Raw genomic sequence first — 20734 nt, forward strand, 5'->3', positions numbered from 1 at the left:
GAAATTCTATTTGCAGTATTTTTCTCTTTGACTGTTCTCATGGTCCCTGAAATTCGAGATATTCCAAAGAAAGAAACATACAAATAAAAACAATCCCATTTCTTCCCCCAAGGTCCTATACATATTTGTCTTCAGAGCCAGAAACCTTTGAGTTAGTTCTGACCTTTCATTTTCTGGATTTCAAAATCACTTTTACATATGTTCATTTATTTTATCCTCACAATAACCTTATTAGTTAAGAACTAATATTATTGGGGCAGCTAGGTGGTGCAGTGGATAGAGCACCGGCCCTGGAGTCAGGAGTACCTGAGTTCAAATCCAGCCTCAGACACTTAGCACTTACTAGGTGTGTGACCCTGGGCAAGTCACTTAACCCCAATTGCCTCACCAAAAAGAAAAAATTAAGAACTAATATTATTACCATTTTTAAGATGGGGAAACTGAGTTTCTTGCCCAGGTCACACAGATAGTATCTGAGTCAGGATTTAAAATCAGATCTTAACTCCATGTCTCAAGCTCTATTTATTGTACAACTTCACCTAAAATCTCTAATCCCTAATTCAGACTAAAATATATCTAAAGTCTCTTCTTGATCTAAAAATCTGTGATTCTAAAATATAGAGATTTTGCTTCATCCCTATGGGAAATTAGCATAGTCCTATGTCTATACTATGTGATCAGTAAATATATGTTAACTAACTAAATTATATCAATCCTCTGGAGTGAGTCAAATATCAAACCAGTCCTTTGTATAACATTGTTTAATTTGGCAGAGCCTCACAGAATTCTGGGAGATGAAAGGACTCTTAGATATCAAGATTAAGTTAAATTCATAATTTTTTAAATGAAGAAAAAGGTTAAATGATTTGTCCAAGGTCACACTATTTATTATTGACTTAATTAAGACTATAATACAGCACTTCTAACTCCTACATTTGTGTTTTTTTCACTAGCCCATGGCTCCATTCATGGGAAAACAAGAGAATGAGTACAGTTGCTATATTAAACCTTGTCTAGGTTGCATGTCACTGTAATTCCACATTTCACAGACCATGAAAATCCCATTTCCTTTCATTTTCTAAATCTCTTCAGTCAAAATGTTGACAAAGGTCCTGAACAATGGGAATGAATTAGGAAACATGTTTTACTGAAAAGGGGTGATCAATGTTGACTTCAGAGTAGAAGAAAAGTGAGGCTAGAGGAAAGAAAAGGTAAAAAAAGAATAAAGAGTTGTATATGATCCTCCCTCCACAAATTCATAAAGCCTGAGTCATTAAAAATAATAATGATGATGAAAACCTTGGGTTGGGGATGGGGTGGGAGAAGGGGATCTTTAGCTTAATACCTTTTTGTTTGCTTAAATTTCTATGAAAGGACAACACATTGGAGGAAGCCATTTTGTAGAGAAAGATGAATAAAGACAGCCAAAGGAGAAAGGTATAATGGAGTAAGGAATGATTTCTTTTTCAGTTACAGGCTAAAAGAGCCAGGACTATGAAAGGTTGCCAGCCATCCTGCCAGAGTCATACTAGATGAAAACAGAAGGATAGGATGATGTGGAAAGCCCCAAAATCCCAAGTGACAAACTGATGCAAAAGTTAATAACTTGGAATCCCAGATGGAGAGTCTGCAGAAACATCTGGTAGAAAGGCAATATGCCACACCCAAAGCAGTCAAGGAGACATCAACACATTCTCAAACATCCGCTTTGTTTATGGAAAAAGAAACACCAAGATTCTCTGAACTGTTTGCAAGAAGTAGACATTTCTCTTTCCCTCTTCTTCACAATTTTCCTTGGTTTAAAAAAAAAATGTGCTATGCACTTAAGAAGGGACTCAATGTGGAATAGTAGAAAGAATACTGGACCTTGATTAAAAGCCCATGTTTGCCCCCTTACCATTTATGTGTGACCTTGGGCAAGTCACTTAATCTGCCTTTTTTCTAAGCTATCATTTCCTTATCTGTAAAATGAGAGACAAGAATCTAAAAAGTCTCTTCCAGCTCTAAATATTTGATCTTAAAATCACAGTAAACCAATTACTTCTCAAACTCTTCATAGATCCCCTTTGTATAATACACTCCACTTTTCTCCCGAGCCTGGAATGGTCTCTCTTCTCCCCTCATCCACCCAGCTTTCCTGGCTTTCTTCATGACTCTGATCAAAAGTCCAATCTTAGAGGTCTTTCCTATTTCCCACTCTGAGTCCCCAGTGACCATCATGTCTTCCTTTTGAAATTATCTTCCATTTACACTATGTCTTATATCTACTTAGCATTTTGCATGGAATTTTCTCCATTAAAAACTGAGTTCCAGGGACTGTAATTTGGTCATTTTTGTAACCCCAGAGCCAAGCACAATGCCTGGCATAGTTCACGTGCTTAATAAATGTGTGTTGATTGATTTAGAATACAGTAGAACATCTTCATATTAGAGGTGAGAAAGGCCTATAGTGCTGGCATGAAGGGACACTGGATTCCACAGGAATCACAAGAATCAACAGTAAATTTTCTCTATTCAAGCTTATAAGGAAGAGGTAACTGAGAGAACTAATATACTAAATAAATCACATTGTTCTGAACAATCATAAGATTCTGGGTTCCATTACATGTATGTTTAAAGTTACTCCTATGTCCTTATTAATAAATTCATTCGGCCCGCCCTCATGCTGATTTGGAATTCATAGTTCCTATTTGTATCTACCACACTCATTTTTAAAAAAAATTCTGTATCCAGAACTGTGATTTTATTAATGTAGGGGATTCTTAATATGGAAACTCCCTCTACTTATATAGGTCAACAACCCCTATGTTTAGTCTTAAAGGGTTGTCTGGGGGACACTGAAAGGTTAAGTGAGTTGTCTGTCAATGATCAGAATCCTAGCATTTCTCAGAAGGAGGATTTGAATCCATGTTTTCCTGAGTCCAAGTTGGAACCTCTACCCTCTAAACCAGAGGATACTAACCTTTTTGCTCTCATGGATCTCTTTTACAACATTGGTGGCACCCAGGTTAGGAAACCTAAGGACATTGTCACCAATCTTTGACCATCCAATCTTTGCTTGGTATTCTCCGGAGAAGACACCACTGCCTCAGAGGGGAGGATGGAAAGTTCTAATTATTAGGAAGCTTTGCTGGATGTCAAGCCCAAATCTGACTCTTTGCAGAGATTCAGAAATTGTTAGCAATAAGATCTTTGTTATCAAGCCCTCTCTTCACCCAAATATATTGTTTTTATTAATCACTGAAAATTCTGCTCCATATGTCAGGCAGACAAATAATTTCAGTCAGTTTTAAAAGCCAATTCAATAGAAATATTCTTCAGATCATCCACATATTACACAAAAGGGTAGTTTCATTCAAATTTGTTCTAACCAACCAAATCTTTTACATATGTGTACATACACACATAGAGGAAAGAAAACAAAAGAATGTGCTCAAGTCAAAGTTCAATTGTTTTGGACAAAAGGCCAAATAACCAACCATACATTTCCAAAGAAGCAGGCTGAATTTAACTAATGAGTTCATATTGGTCCTCTGCCCTTTGAAACATGCGGCCAAACTGGGGCAAGAATTCAATCTTAGAAATGCTTTTTTCTTACTGTCGGTATTTGCTGTGTTGTTTTGTTTTTTGGTTATAAGATTGTGGATTTTACCCTGAAAGGTACCTTAGAGGCTACTGCATCTAATTTCACAGATAAAGATACCAAGGCCCTGAAAATGTCAATGATTTGTCCAATATCACAGAGGAACTGAGGAGCAAAGGCCAATTTGTTACTCTTTTTTTTTTTTTAAACAGACATCAATTAAAGTTTTAAAGAACTCTACATATTGAAGGGCAGGTAGAGGGTAGAGTGGATGGAGTATGGGGCCTGAAGTTAAGAAGAATCATCTTCCTGAGTTCAAATCCAGCATTAAATCTAAACTATGTAACTTGGACAAATCACTTAACCCCGTTTGTCTCAATTCCTCATCTGTAAAATGAGTTGGAATAGAAAATGGCAAACCATACTAGTATCTTTGTCACGAAAACCCCAAACTGGATCATGAAGAATCAGACATGACTGAGATGACTAATCAACAACAACAAATACTTATTGAAATCATGCATTTTTGTCCCTTCAATTTTATGAAAACCTAGACTCAGAGAAATGAATAGACTTCAGAGAGGTAGGTGGTAAGTGGCACATCTGGGATTGGTTCCTAGGTCTTCTAACTCTAAACCCAGCCATCTTATTAATAATATATACTTTAAAGGAGTGGATGAGCCATGGTTCACAATTTTGTCCCTAGGGCAATTGAGAGGGAAAAGGAAAATAAATGGGAGGGGGTTGGATGGGGCTATCTAAAAATGTACTATTCTAATTAGTTGTTCTTCATAACTAAGTTCTAGGCTCAGCTACAGAAAATGTGCACATTTTATTGGCACCTTCTAAATGTTGGCACCCAGAGAAAAGACCCCGTCACTTTACCTAGTTACAACTCTGGTTAGTGCTATTCATAAAAAAATTAAATAAAAATATTTTTCATGTGAGAAAGACTGGTTTTTCCCTTTTTCTTGAATATAGGGAAGAGATAAAATTAATATGACTTTTATGATTCTTTTTTTTCCTGAGCTTAGTGAAACAATTCTATAGAAAGAGGAGAGGGAGAGCCATGCAGGAGAGAAATGGAAGCAGTGGGACTTAACCCAGATTATAACACATTTAGTGGAAGATATTTTTCCCCAGCAACAGATCTATCATAGCCCCGATTCTTTTTTTTTTCCCCCTTTTCAAGTCACAGTGAACAATTTCAGCAGATGATGGCTATCATAAAACACCAGTGAGTAGTACTTCTAGGAAAGAGTTCAAAAAAGCCTCAAGTCCAGGCCCCTGGAAAGACATATTTAGTCTGGGACAAAAGGTCTGCATGGGATTCCTGTCCATCCAGAAGGGCCCTGCTGCTCTGGGGTGAGCTGGCTTGTTGTTCTTTTCTGTTTTGTCCTGTCCTGTCCCTCTCAGTTTGGCCTGTGTGCACAGCCTAGGAGAAGTCAAGCTGATTGCTATCTCCAGAATCCACTCATTCAACAGGAAAGCCACCCCAAGGTCAGAATACCACTGAGCCACCCTCCCTTTAAAAGTACCTGAAATGAACAAGGCAACAGTGGGAAGCATCACAAGCTGACCCAAAAGTTTAAAAATGAGAGAGAAAAAGAAAATAGTTTGTTGGAAAATAAAAAATCCAGAATTCATTACAGAGGGGAGGAAATAAGTCAAAGATCAACTGAGCATGTCCCTGAAAGAGAGAAAGGACAGTTAGCTGGGTTAGGATTCAGGGGAGAATAGAGGGCATAGGAGGTATTAGGAATGCAGGATAAATTCAGGGCTAGAGGCAAAGGAGACAATGACGTAAAATCGATACTAGAAGGCAAAGAGGAGAGTGGGAGAGGATGAGGAAGAGGTGTACATGTGATATGAGATGAAAAGGGATCTAGGGGAAATCCAGGACAAGAGAAAAGAGGAATGTAGAAGTGATATGAGGAGAACAAAGCAACTAGAATTAACTACCTAAAAGGAAAAAGGAGACTAACATTAAATAGAGTGGATATTTGATACTTCGGCGTATCTATGACCTAATTGGTATAGGTACATCTCCTAAATGGGGAGGTCATAGCTCATCTAAGCTTTCTCCTCCTGAGTGACTCTTGTCTACCCATGAAACATCCAAAGAAAATACCCCGTCACTGAAGGTTTTCCTGCAATCAAGAAGGCAACAAGATCTTTTTTTTTTTTAAGCTTACTATGTGCCAGTCACTGTGCTTGGCACTTTAGATGCAAAAAAGAACAAACATCTGTCTGTCTCCAAGGATCTTAAAGGCTAGTAAGTGGTGTAGCCACAGCAAAAAAAAAAAAAAAAAAAAAAAAAAACCCATATACACATAAAGGATAAATTAGTGATAATCAATGGAGTGGAGGCACTGGCATTCTAGGTTTTTAAGCACTCTACTAGCAGGGTAACACTTGGTTATGCATGTTTTATCCTTGAATATATGATGACAAGTCCAACTGCCTGCAAATCCTGTGTTTTCTGGAAGATAACATGTACAACAATTCAAGTTTTCATTGGCAGTATGAGGTAGCCTCTGTATATGCAGATTGTATTTTCCTTTCCCATTTGATCTATGTGCAACTTTGATCCTTCAGAGATCACAGGTTGTGTGTGTGTGTGTGTGTGTGTGTGTGTGTGTGTTGTTTGGTGATTTTTTTTTGGTGATTCACAGTCAGACAGAATCACCAGAGAAAATTAGTGTTTAAAAGATAGGATTAGTATGTCAAGAGAATAGCATGGGATCATTGAAATTAATGCACAGTTTCCTAAATTCAACCCTCATGGCAGAAAAGACTAACCCAAACAAGCTAAGTTCTCTGATCCAATTCATTTCCCAATCTTTCAAAGCAACATTGCCACCTCCCCCACTGTTTACGCCTATTATATTCTGTGAATGTGACTTGTTCACTCATCCTTAATTCCCAGGCACCGGTCTATTCTCAGACCAATTTAGGGGACCTAAAGAGAAATGATGCTAAGACTTATTTGCCCTATTGTTTCAATTAGGGATCTTTGAATCTCATGGCCACCAAAGCTTCTGATCTATCTTTTATCATAGTTCTTTCTTGTTGGAAACACAGTGGGGACGCCACATGAAAGTTTTACGTGAACATAAAAGAAGATTGAGTTTTTAAAAAGTACTATTAAATTACAAGTCATTTTTCATCATTCCTACATACCACACAATCCCGATAAGAACCTTTCCTAATAATGGAACCAATGGAACTGAGAGTGTCACTCATGCATTGCACCCAATGACCTTGTGAACAAGCCAGAACAACAACATATGTGTATGTGTATACACACACACACACATACACACACACACATATATATATATATGTATGTATATATCAAAGGGCTGTTTTGTGCCATGATACATAAAACACTCTGGTGGCTGGTGCTAATACGTGTTCACTTTTATCTGATGCTATTAAATGGTTATTGACTAAATAAATCAGGCTCCCTAACTAAACTGTGCCATATTCCAATAAGAGTTAAATACTAGAGGCAATTCATCCATTTGTCTCTATTCACCCTAGGACATAGGATTTAGATCTAAAATAGCCTCAGGGCATCAGCCAGTCTAATCCCTTCATTTTGCTGGTGAAGGAAATTAGAGGCCAAGAGATAAAAAGACTTGCCCAGGGTGATGCAGTCCACAGAAATAGATCTTAATTTTTCTGACTCCAAATGCAGCCCCCTTTCCACTACAAGCATATATCCTGTTCATCTCCAAACCAGGCTGCCTCTACTCAGGCCATCATCACCATTTCACACATGAGTCCTTAATAACCCCCCTCCCCCACTTCAGCCTTGGACTTAGACCCTGAAGTCCAGGCTCTACTAGCTAAGCTCCAGTTTTTTCTTTCCTTGAAACAGTTATCTAGGAAACTTCCCAGATATCTCCATTATCAGCCACCTCTCCCCACCCTAATTTCCAGCTATTCTTCCTCCATTAAAATGAAAGATCTTTGAGGGGATGGATTATCATGCTTTCTTATATTTATATCTCTAACACTTAGTACAATGCCTAGCTCATACATTCATTACCTCATTAGCACATTCATATAATCATTCAATAAGCATTTATTAAGAACCTAATTGGGCCACCTAGGTGACAGAGTGGTTAGGGCACTGGGCTTAGAATCAGGATGACTTATCTTCATGAGTTCAAATGTGGCCTCCTACAATTTACTAACTGTGTGACCCTGGGCAAATTATTTAACTCTGTTTGTCTCAGTTCCTTATCTGTAAAATGAGCTGAAGAGGAAATGGTAAGCCACTCTCATATCTGCAAAAACAAACAAACAAACAAACAAAAAATCCAAAATGGGCTCCTGGAGAGTTGGACAGAATTTAAAACAACTAAACAACAATAAAACATACTTAACTACATGTGCTTAATAAAATAACTTGCTTCCCCCAATCATGCTCTTAAACTACTCTGGAAAAAAAGTTATGTTAATAACATTCCTTTTAATATCTTCTAGTAAATATTAATTTGATTCAATTAACAAATCAATCATCCTTTAACAAAGTAATAAATATTCTTTTGAAAAAAGATAAAATTTTGAACTTGGGTTTTGGTCGACAGGCCAGAAAGTCATTTCCACTTTTGTTCCATTTCTCTCTCTCTCCTATTCCTTCTCATACTATCAAATGAGAAAATACTTGTAAAATTCTTTGCTAACCTAAAAGCACTATATAACTGTTAATCATATTATCATCATCACCATCGCTGCCATCATTCACATCTCCCTTTCTTCTATCCACTTCTCTTTCTTCTTTCTTCTCTTTTCCTTTTCTCCTCTCTTCCTTTCCCTCTCTTTTCCCTTCTCCCCTCTTCATCTCACTTCTTTCTGATCACTTCATTACTTGAAAGCCTTCTACACAGATAGCAACTTCGATGTGGGAAACAAAAGAGAGGGGCTTACAATGATATTGACAAAGCACATGACTAAAGGTTGGAAAGGTATAAATCCTTATTTTACTACGGCATAATAAGCTGAGAAAAAATGGAAATTCTTGGATCACTAAGGTTTATGTAAAGTCCTTATCTGTAACAAAAGGAACAAAAGAGTCATACTTCTTAATTAAATCATTTGATGCCAGTTGATCTTATGTTCTGGAAAGATATCCTGAGTTCCTGGATGTGCAAAGTCCAGGGGATTACTCTCCTCATTTTATTATAAAGTGCACTGAGGGCCTCCTGATTTCCAATTTTCCGAAAAACAAAAAAAAGCAAAAACAAATAGGTTAAAGTCTGCTTTGGCTCACTTAGCCCATAGAAATCCCTTTGTAAGTCATTTGATCTCAAAGAACATGAAAACCACAGGAGGGATCCTGAAAGATGCCACATTCTTGAGACCCTCCTTTCCCCCTTGACTTTATGCCTGTGTTCTTCTCCAGGAAGCAAGTCTATACATTTGTCTGTAGTGAACTCATTCTGTGGGTACGTATAGCTTCCAGGCATGGAACTCCCACGTGATATGCCAAAGGCTGATCCAATAGAACTCTTTCTCAGATGTTTCATCAAGAGACTGTTTCAGTGAATTTTCTATACTCTTTTATGTGTTACTCTCAGGAAAGTTAAGTAATTAAATCTGGAAATGAGTCTGGTGCCTTTTTTAAAATGTCAAAATGTTCCAATGCAGCATGAACAAAGCATTTGATTTTGGTTTAGGAAAACCTGAGTTCAAATCCTACTTCAGACATTCTCTGTGACTCAGGTTCTTCCTCTGGGTCTCATACACTAATGGATCTGTGATTGCATTGATTAGAGATCTTTTCATTTGTGCTTCTACATGGTCCATGAGATCCTTCCAATCTACAAACTTTGTGATATTGGGTATTCTCACCAACAATGCCCATTAGAATTGATCCCTGGCAGCCCAGCCTCTTTGACTCCCATTCATAAGTTTTTTCACTAAGGCCTTTGTGGTAAAAATCAGACTAATAGTAATCTTCCATACAGTCTTCAAATGAGAAAGGTAATAGAAAGCGTGTTGTAAATCTTAGGTTGTTATTTTCATAGTAAATATGATAGGAACAATATTTTTCTAGGTATCATGCTTGACTATTTTTTTGCTGTGAAAGGGACACACTTGTTTCCATATTCACTGCTCACCCCACTTTCTTTCTCTAACTCTATGTAACTCTACACTACATAACTCTGGATTCTGAAATGACTTTAAAAGCAAAACAAAACAAATTCGCCAGCATAGAAACTTTCTATTCTTAGAATAGGGAGAGGTGGTGGAGGGGGAAAGTAACATAAAGATGGTGGAATAAGCAAGCCTCAATACAAGAGTTAACATTTTGTAAAGAGTAGGGAAATCAACATTTTAGTTTTCTTGTTTGCCAGAATTTCCTGTTTGCCTCAGATTAAAAATATAACATTCCTCTTGCTAAAGATGCACTATGACTCAATAGACTTAGCAGCAGACTGGGAATTCAGGGGCAAAGGGTTCTAAACCTGGAACTGTCACATGCTTACTAGGGATCCTGGCTGAGTCAAAGAAAATGCAATTTAGTTTTCTCATCTGTCCAAGAGGAATTAAATGACTTACCTGTTTGACAGGAGTTCTTGGTATAATACTCCAAGGGAAGATCAGAAAAGCTATGAAAATCATGTCTAATATCAAAGTACAGCTAGATTCCCAATAAAGAGTTCACCAAACCACAGCCCCAAGAAGCATACAAATTTCCATAGATGTACTATTTAATGTGAGCCCTTAGCTAATTTAAGAAATCCTCATAGATGGTAAACTCTTTGATGGAAGGGTATTATACCTCAGTATTACAAAGTGGATAAAGAGCTGGTCTCAGACAGGAAGAACCAGGTCCTAGGCATCTCTCTGAGCCTAGGTGTTGAAGAGAAGGTGCCAACCTATAGTGGTAGAAAATATTTTTCACTGAGGATTGCCCATTGGAATAAAAAGGTCAGTCCCTCTCCATATCCCATTGATCATTTAAACATCAATTTAAATAAGCATTGATTAGGTTACTATTTATGATGAAATATACTAGATGTTGGGGACACAGAGATAAAAATGAAAACAATCCTAGCCCCTCAGTAGCTTATATTCTATTGGGAATGGAGATGAGGGATATAACATGTACACTTTCTATACACTTGTATACATGTATGTAGAAAGTAAAGATTAAGTCATTTGGTGACAGGGGAATCTAACTGCTGGGGGATCAGACATGGTCTCATGGAGGAAATGTCATGTAAGCAGAGCTGTGAAGGCAGTTATGGGTTCCAATGAGTAGGGATGACCATTCCAGGTATGGGGGAAATCCAGCGCAAAAGCAGGGCACAGGAGCTGAGATTTATCAATTACCTACTTAAACAAAGATGCATGAAACAGGTCATTTAGGGGAAGTTACAAAGTTAATCATGATATGTTCCTTACATTTATTGTACATAGTAGGATTTATTAAATGCTGAATAAATTACTGAAAATTCATGCTTCATTGTACCTCGGGATTTATCTCAATCTCCAACTTGATCTCATATTGACCTTCTTCCTACCTAGCTGCCCCCTGGCCTTTCTTTTTATTTCCAGAATTTTACAGGGTTCCTGGAACATATTAGGATCCTAAGTGAATCCTGTACATTTTTCATCATTGCATAGGAAAAAAATAAAACAAAACAAAACAACTATCTCAGAATGGAGCAGAGGACCATTATATGAAACACTGTTCTCTGTCTTCTATTTTTTTTTAAAGTCAGCTTACATTTTTATCGTCTTTTAAGTTTTACAAAGTGCTCTCCTCACAGCAGCCCCATGAGACAAGTTATACAATTCTCATTATCCCCTTCTATAGATGGCAGAACTGAAACTCAGAAAAATATCTATGCTCATAGTTAGCAAATGACAGAAGCAGAATTTGAACTCAGGTCTTCCTGACTTGAAGTCCAAGACTTCTTAGAAGACCCTAGGCAGCCTGTCACCACCAAAACAGAGGCCCAGAGAAATTAATCCACTTGTCCAAGGCCACCCAGGTAACTAACTGATGAGACTCTGCATGCCTAATCATCCTGCATAACTCTAATTCTTGTCAATGTTCTCCCATAAGACTTTCATGCCTGATTGACCCAACATGCTGCAACTATATCCACGAAAAGTTTAAGCAAAGAAACCCAAAGGAAACACTAATATAGTATCATCAATTTAAAGCTGGAGTGGATTTTGTAGACTATTTAGCCTAAATCCTTCATTTTAGCAATGAGGAAACTAAAGGTCAGAATGGAAAACACTGGGGGCAGCTAGGTGGCACAATGAATAAAGCACTGGTCCTAGATTCAGGAGGACCTGAGTTCAAATCTGGCCTCAGACACTTGACACTTACTAGCTGTGTGACTCTGGGCAAGTCACTTAACCCTCATTGCCCTGCAAAACAAAACAAAACAAACAAACAAAAAAAAGAAGGGAAAAAACTTTCCCAAGGTAATGAAAGTGATAAATAGCCAAGGGCTATGTCCCTGTCAATCACTAATAAAGGTCAATTGTGGTCAGCCCTCACCACCAATGTTTTGCATATTAGGGTATTTATTTCTCTTTTAAAATATGTTACTCTCCACACAGAAAAGGGAAAAGGTGAGAGTATGACTTCAAAGAATCCTTAGCAAATAAGAGTAAGCTTTTCTTCTACTCATTCACCAAAGCATTTATCTAAATTAGGGGTAGCGGGTACTTGATAACATTTATGTTGTTGAATTCAGTTTATAGCTAACTTAGCATAGATTATTGGAGTCTTTGAGAGGAAAATAGGTGTGGTAGGGCCTAGTAAGAAAACAAGAGGAAATTCATTCTTTCTCATGTCTACATCCTGGAGAATGAGAATCCCACAATCTCAGTATTGGAAGGGTATGAAAAGCTCAGTTGGTATGGCCCAAGAATCCACTGTGGGGATGAACCAGGAAGGGTTCATCCATCCTTTTCCTGAAGACTTTCATTAAGGAGGAAACACCTACACCCTGAAACAGACAGCCTCTGTTCCACTTTTCATTCATACATTCATTTCCTCACTCATACATTCAATAAGCACTTATTAAGCACCTAACTATATTCCAAGCACTGTGAGAGGTGCTGTCGATTCAAAGATAAAAATAAGTGTCTTCATTAAAGAAACAACTATTCCTCTGTGGTGGAAAGGGGGAGGGGATTGAAGAGGGTGATACATTATTAAGTACTCTCCCTTCCCATGGAGGATTTCTTAATCCCAGCTTTCACTCAGGGATCTAATTCAATTTCTTAAGAGCTTTGCTCATTGGGAAAATCCTTGTCAAAGTGGCACCCTGCCCATCAATAGCTATTTAAATATTGGCCATCTTCCTCTCAGCCTCCTATGAGTATGAACCAAAGGTCAGACTCATTAGCCAAATTCAGGTCAAAAATCACTGGCCTAGTTTACCTGGCCTGGATGACTACAGACTGCTGCTTTAGCAAAGTAGGTATTTAATTATTCAACTTTAAGCCACCTGTTGAAAGGAAACACAACCCAACAGTATCCATATTAAGCCCCTTGGAGAAGCTCTACCTCTAGGCAGTCAAAGAAAAGAAATGAGAAAACAACCAAAGTTAAAAAAAAAAAAAAGTACAAAGATGATGATGAAAAGATGCCTTTCATTCTGTTCCACCTTTGGGAACACCTCTCCACCCACGCTCAAGTGATAAATGTGCTTGTGTTGGTGATCTTGGATAGAACCATTGAGCAAGATGAATACATTTAGATTTGCCACCATGCCAGACAATTGGCAAAGCACAATTTGGCTCACAGTCCAAACGACATCAGAATAATAGAACAAAAATTTCAGAGCCACCAAAACTGAAGGTCCCCTTCAGTCTCACTAATACTCTGAAATGGAACCTTTTACCCAGTCAACAGATCCACAGTCAAGGAATATTAGGAGTAAGGGGAGAGAGATTCAGGAATGTTCCCCTAAAAATGAACATCTCTACCAAGTGAATCCTGAAATTAAAGAATTTCTCTACATGAAGAGACAATCTCACTCTTAACTTTTACCCCTTTGCCTCTGGCATTCTTCTGAAAACTCCTGAAATGGAATTTGTTCTAACAGACCTCAAAAACTAAACTCATCAGGAGAAGAGAGTGTCCAATATTAGTGTAAGTGCATTGGGGAGTAGAGAGTGGAGAGTCATTCTCCAAGTTAGAGAAGCCCAAGTTTAAACCTGTCTATGACATCCTGGGTGTATAGACACTGGCAAGATGCTTAACCTCTCTAGAGAGTAAGTGAAAGGAGGTATCAATCTACACTGATAGAGGCAGTTTCCTACTAGGCACTTCTGCATATCAGTAAAGCAGAGAGATCCATTCCTAGGAAAACAAAATGTAGGCAAGGCACCTGGCCAAGTACTAGGGGTACACAAAGACAAAAATTAAGGAATCCTTCAAAGACTTTACATTTGACTAGGTTTGGGAATAAAACATGAAAACCAATTAGTAAAAACAAAGTAATGAAAAGCAAGAATTTCAAGAGGACTTTAGAGCTAATAACCCCAGGCAGGGATGAGATGATGAGTGATAGCACACCTGAGATATACTTAGGCCTCCACTAAGAAAAGTTGAAATTTAATGATTATAAATATATTAATAGAATCACAATGACATGACTGAGGTAACCGAGAAGAGGGGGAGAGCTCTGGTCAAAATAACTGCACTGTGTACTCATTTACACAGTGAAAAGCAAATACGCTATCCTAGCTTGTGATTCCAGAAACATGCCTCTCCAAACACTTTATACAAAGTCAGTTTGCTGCTTTCTGGTTAAAAAGTCAGTTCTTTCACTGCCCCTCACAGGCTGGTCTTCATCACCACTATTTTTTGCTCCTTTTACAAAGAAGCACACTGTTTTATTTTGGGGGAAAAAAAAGGCATTGTAGACTGAGATCTAAATTACCAAATGTCCATGGACTTAAAAAAATGTGAACAAATCATGACCACTTTATTAAAATGACAGAAAACACCATGAAAGTGAAGGGCAAGTGGCTTATAAATACAAATCGAGGTGGAACAAATCATGCTTGCCTTCCTGAATTTGGGGCTGGGGGTGGAGGAGGTGGAAAATCATTGTCTTTTTGGTTTATATTCTTTCTACCTTGCCCACACTTAAATGTTTGCGTTTTGTACAGGGTGTTCCCAAAGTCTTAGTTCAGGCTTAAGCTTTATTCCCTTATACCTGCACTAAAATTTTTGGGACAGGCTGCATTTAGGTAACAATCCTTAGGGATCACAGTTTTTAAAAACTAATTAAGTATTGTCTGTTCTTCAATGTGTCTAGTTCTTAAGCTCCCATTCAAGTAGAGTTATCAACTGTAAAAAAAAAAAAAACATTCTCAATACTTTTAGGCTTAGAAAACAATTCAGGGGAGGAAGTGTACAAACAAACAAAAAGACACAAAAAGACAGGGACACCCAGCATGCAGTATGTCGGGTGACAGCACACCAGGAAACCTTGGCTCCTCAGCCCTTTCCAAGGCCCATCTGCAACCCTTTGTTATTGAACAGCTCGCTATATCATAAAAGCATGTCTTCGCACATGCTTTTGATATTACACGATTTAATCACAAACAGCTGGGGCTCATGAGACTGTTACAAAACAAAATTTTAATGTAGTATTGGAAGCGAGTTTTGGATAAACATCAACCATTTTATGCGAATAAAATTTCTACCACTAAATAAGCTTTCTTTTAAGGGGAAAAATGGGTTAGATGATTATTTAAAGAAAAAAAAAACTAGGTTCACTTACTGGAAGCTTTGGAATTGGCATGTTTGGGACAGAGCCCACAACCTCTGCCAGAAAGACCGATAATGTCAGAAGGGCCTGTGTAAAATCATATCAGTGCAAAGCGAATGCTATCCAGGCCTCTAACAGCAAGACCTAGAATGAACCTACCTCCCACCCACTTTTTCTTATCTCTTTGCTATTTGGTGCCTTCCCCCTCTCCCCATGGAAATCTGAGTCCCAGTTCAACTTATTTTCCCCCAAATGAAATCTTTTAAAAGAGAACAAAGATATTTTAATCTATGCAGATAACATACAATTGTCTTAATATCCTTCTCTAATATATTCATCGGATTATTTTATCATAAGTATTTATGTATGTTTCTATTTATGGATTTGTTATCATAAGTATTTAGGTATATTTCTATAATAATAGGTGTTTACATAGGACTTTACATTTCTTAACGCAATCTATATACATGGTCTTTTTTGAATGTTATAACAACCATGTCAGTTAGATACAACAGGTATTATTATCCTTATTTTACAAAACAGGAAACTGAGTCTGAGAAAGGTTAAGTGACTTGTGGTCTTCTTGATTTCCAGGTCACTGCTCTGTCTCCTCGTCCCCACTAGACAATAGCTATTAAATCTTTTCCATGCCTATAGCACAATGCTCAGTACACAGCATGTGCTTAATCAATAGTCTGAATTGAATTGAGAGTTGAAAAGGTGCTGCAGACAGAGACCAAGCAGGTCCTTCCAAACACTGTTGCTCCTACACATGCAGGAACCAAATCCAGTCTGGTGGGAAGAAAATAATCTGGATATGTCATAGCAGAGATGTGCCAGAGAAAACTTATGCCCAAAGCTACAAGAGAAAAAAAAAAAGTTTGGAGGAAAAAAAAAAGGGAAAAGGGAAGAGAGGCCCTTTCCCCCATTTTATTCTCTTTCTTAAACTGATTAGCATTAAGAAAACACACTGAAATGAAATCAACAAGAAGACGGATAATAGTTCCATACTATCGTGTTACCCCTTGGAGCAACAGAAATAGAACTTATCCCTAAAAATCTATGGCCAGGAGGACTCTCAGACAAACAGGCCTGTATGTTTCAGACTTTCAAAGGCACCTATAATGTAGGGTTTCCTTGTCCATTTTTCAAAAAACTGGCAAATTCTCAGCTACAGATTCCAGGGCAAATAGGAATCAATAAATCCTATGGAAATTCCAAAGTCTTTCCTCCATGCTAGTGCCCAACCAGGCATCTCTGCTTGCATGTGGCCTGGCAAGCTGATGGGTTAAGTTGAGCTCCTGGTACTTTTGGAGACCAAATAAAGCAGGTACCCTATTCTTAGCTTTGGATTCAATCAATGTCTACGGTCAAACATTATTCCCACGATGGGGACACCCTCCCCCCCTTTTTTTTTTTGCTTCTCTTGTCTTGCCCTTCCTTCTGCATCCCTAACTGCTGACTTTTACCTTGGTCCTATCACATGGGACTCAAACTAGACTGTGAGAGCCTTGGCGACAGGCCAGGCTGCAGATGGTTGGAAATACAGCCTGAAATCAGAGTGTGGTTGATGAATGACTCTTTACACCTGACCCCTACTTCACACCAGGCACCAAACACAATCTGAATACCACCAGCCAGAGAAGCCCTGTCAGGCATCCCAGCATCTGAAACCCTTTCTTCAGGACCTTCTGGAGAACCAGATGGCCCAAAGCAGGGAAGGCAGTCTGAGCAAGGCGACCAGAAAATAGGGAAAGCCTTGGTGGGAGAGAAGCAAAAGGGCGAGGGGAGCAAAAGGACAAAAGAAGAAAGCTATTTGGGGAGTCTGGGTGGTTTTCTTTGTTTCAAGTAATAGCTATTGTTATTGTTACTGTTGATGTTTGAAGCAAATAGGACTGCCTAGAACATGCATTTAAGAATAAGACATGCTTCAAACTCTAGAGAGTTTCCTTAGAAAGTAAGGGAACAGTTTAACCTCTCGCATTTCACCAGTTCAACATCATCTTTAGAAGAAAATCTGAGTTAGCTGATGATCTTGAAGGGTCTAAACAATAAAATACCTTCAACAGAAAAAGAGGTACATGAGAACGGATAGGAATGAGAGAAGTGACAAGGATATATTCTAATAGTCATTAATAGTATGAGAACCACTATTGCAAATTGGATCAAGTAAAAGTCTAGAATGAGGAAGACTTGGGTTCAAATCCTGTCACCAATACATGTTCATTATCTGACACTGAGCAAGTCACTAATCTGTTCAAAGTTCCAGGCAACTAAAAGAAAGAGTTACAGAAAAGGCAATGTTATACATCTGTAGGGAGCATATCCTAGACTAAGGTTGTCACAGGTATGAATTATTTTATGCATATATGTATATGGGAATATATATGTATATGTGTATACATACATATACACACATCTATCTACCCATCTATCATCTATCTATCTATAGATCTATCCATCATTAGATGCAGTAAACCAGTTTTTTAGCTCTCACACTCTGGCAGAGGTATACAAAATATAAGAGAGACCAGGCCCCTGCCAGGTAACTCTGGGAAGGAGGCAGCCTACAATTTTTTGTTTGTTTCTTTTGGTTAAAGCCATTTTTGTTCTGACCAAATCATTTCCAGTCCTTAAATACCATGTGTTTTGTCATCCATTTTTCAAAGTTCTCGGGCCAAAGTTATGGTGCCCTTTTTCAAGGGATTATAGAACAGAATATTTGAGAGAGAGTCAGAGACAGAGAAAAATAGACAGAGACAGAGAGAGACAGACAGACAGAGACAGAGAGAGACAGACAGACAGAGAAAGAGAGAGAGAAGGCACAAACCCAAACAGCTTTAAGATGCGAACATTTGGTATTAGGAGTGCAGCATAACTGGATCTCTCAGCTGCATAATCCATCTGGTTTTATATCCTATCCCCTAACATGCACCTCCCTCCCATAGACGATAGCATGTTTTTTAAGCAGTTTGAAATTCGTCCAAAGGTGCCATAAATTTGCAGAAAATGAAAGCGAGGGAAGCCTCCGCCCTGGACGCTTTCTGGAGCAAGGAGCCGGGTTGAAGACAGCATGAATTCCCCCCAAATGGTCTTGCTCACCCACACAGGCTTTGTGGCCTGCTCAAAAGAAATCATATACATTTTGTGATTTTCTTAAGTGATCTAAGTCAAGAGAATCCAAAAGAAATCAACATCAAATAGAAACAAGGGAGGAGGAGAAGAGAGGGGAAGTGTCACAACAGAAGGTCCCAATTACCTTTCCATTTTCCTGAAATTTAATTTACCCTGAAGAGTAGGGGAGGAATTTGTATTCTTTAATTGCACTCATTTCCTCTTCCATGATAAGAAAAAGAGGCATGTGTATAACTGTACTTTCGGGTTTTTGAAGCAAACCTAATGACGCACAATTGTGAGATTTCTTTATATTTTTACAAAGTATTTCCTCAGAAATATTAAAAAACTCCAAAATAGCCCAAGGACATCTTGGTTTTTTTTCTGAAAGCAACTTCACATATGATATCACAAAAAAAACCACACAAACACCCATCCCCTTCCTGCAAATTCTTTACTCATTAGCATTATTTTCAATAGGTATTGTATTTACATTGTTATACTGATTTGACAAGTCTTGGAGGAATACAGTAAGTCTGGAGAATCACCAAACTTCTTCAAAGATGTAAAAGAAAGCAGAGGGATATCCACCAAAAGAGAGAAGGGGGAAAAAAGAGAGGGAGAGAATTGGGAGAAAAAATATAAAACCATCCCAATAATTCTCCTATGCTGAGGGGTATCATTCTGGGTTTCACACTATGCAACTCAACATTCCAGAAAGGCCTTTCTCTATATGACTTTTTATTATGACCCTTCACCCTCCTTCTCCTGTGTCTAAGCACTAACATAAGGGGAATGTCTTTACACACTGAGATTCAAAGAATGGGATTAAAAAAAAGTTGGGAAGTCTATGGACCTCATGCAATTCTACAGTTTGTCAGCAATGTACATTAACAGGAAAGGGGAAGAAATTGATAAGGCATGCTAGCAGCACCCTGTTATTTGATTATCCAAATATCAACTTGGTTGTATAATGGATCTAACTTCTTTTAGAATGTCCCAGAAACTGATGGCTTTGGCTAGCTTGAAAGTAACAAGATCCAGATGCTGCCTGTCTGCACAACTCTCAACTCTTTAGGACCCCAATAGTGAGCAGAGAAAAAAAAATCTGTATGGGTATGTGTCTGTCTGCCTTTCTCTTCCCCTCCTCATGCATTCACATTTCACTAGCAAAGATTATCTTGCACACATCATTAATAAACTGTGTGGTATTCATTGTTGTCCAATAGTAACAGGTTAGAAAAATGGATGACAATTTCATTCATCTCAAGTCGAAGTTTCGTTTCTGAATATTTTTTTCTGAAGTGGAAAGGGATGTCTAGAAAGATGATATAATATTTGAAACATTTGGCAAAATGTAGCTACATGAATAAAATGGATGGAATTTATATTTTTTTCATCTAAGAGTTGAAAGCCTTTTTTTTCCAAAAAAATAAAAAAAAGGAAAAGGGGGTGAGGGGGATGGACTTTATATTTCTCCCCCACTTTTCCATGTCCTTGCCTTCCTGGGGTTTTAAGGAAAGGAAACAACTGACTTTGTCAATCCCCCAAGCATTTTCAGCTAAAGGGAAGAGAACCGGAGAGCAAGGGACTGAAGGCTGCTGCATCAGTGGCAGGGCAGCGAGGGCTAAGCACTCACAAAGGTAAAATACAATGCAAGTCGACCTTGGAGGGGCAGGGAGAGCCAGCTAGCTATAGAAAGAAAAAAAGAACACACACACACAAACACACATGCAACAAAAATAAATAGATCATAAGATAACAATAATGTTTAACACAGCCCTAACATTCTGAACACTCTGGCTGTCCACTGAGACATGGTTCAATCAGATAGAGAATAAATGAGAGGTAACTACATCATGAAGGGCACGACTTGAATCTTATCAAGGGGTTCTGGGGACAACACAGATCACTCAGACAAGCTTCACTTCACCCTTTGCATATTTATTTATTTTAAAGACTGAGGAGAGAGGCTACAAATGGAACAGGAAGATAATTGAATTATGAAGGAAATGTCATCTGAGTTCTAAAAACTGAAACTGTTCCAAAGCGGGGTGGTATTTTTTCCAAAGGGAAATCCTCATTTCCCCAGTGTGCCCCCAAAAGAGTTGGTTGTTTTGGATTAGAGAAATGCACAGAGACCATATCTAATTGATTTGGCAATCCCTATGTGTGATGTCACACCTGAGAATTATAATTGTGACTGCATATCTCCATTGGCTCCAAAGTTCACATTTGGCACTGCCCTCCGCTGGGTTACATA

At 38.3% G+C, this 20734-nt stretch overlaps 1 protein-coding gene across 3 annotated transcripts in view; it reads right to left on the reverse strand.

Annotated features, from left to right (window-relative positions):
- Positions 1-20734, reverse strand: part of RBMS3 (RNA binding motif single stranded interacting protein 3) — a 1425793-nt gene that overhangs the window by 719348 nt on the left and 685711 nt on the right. The window lies entirely within an intron of this gene.

The sequence above is a fragment of the Dromiciops gliroides genome, chromosome 5 (assembly GCF_019393635.1).
Source record: "Dromiciops gliroides isolate mDroGli1 chromosome 5, mDroGli1.pri, whole genome shotgun sequence".
Taxonomy (NCBI): Eukaryota; Metazoa; Chordata; class Mammalia; order Microbiotheria; family Microbiotheriidae; genus Dromiciops; species Dromiciops gliroides.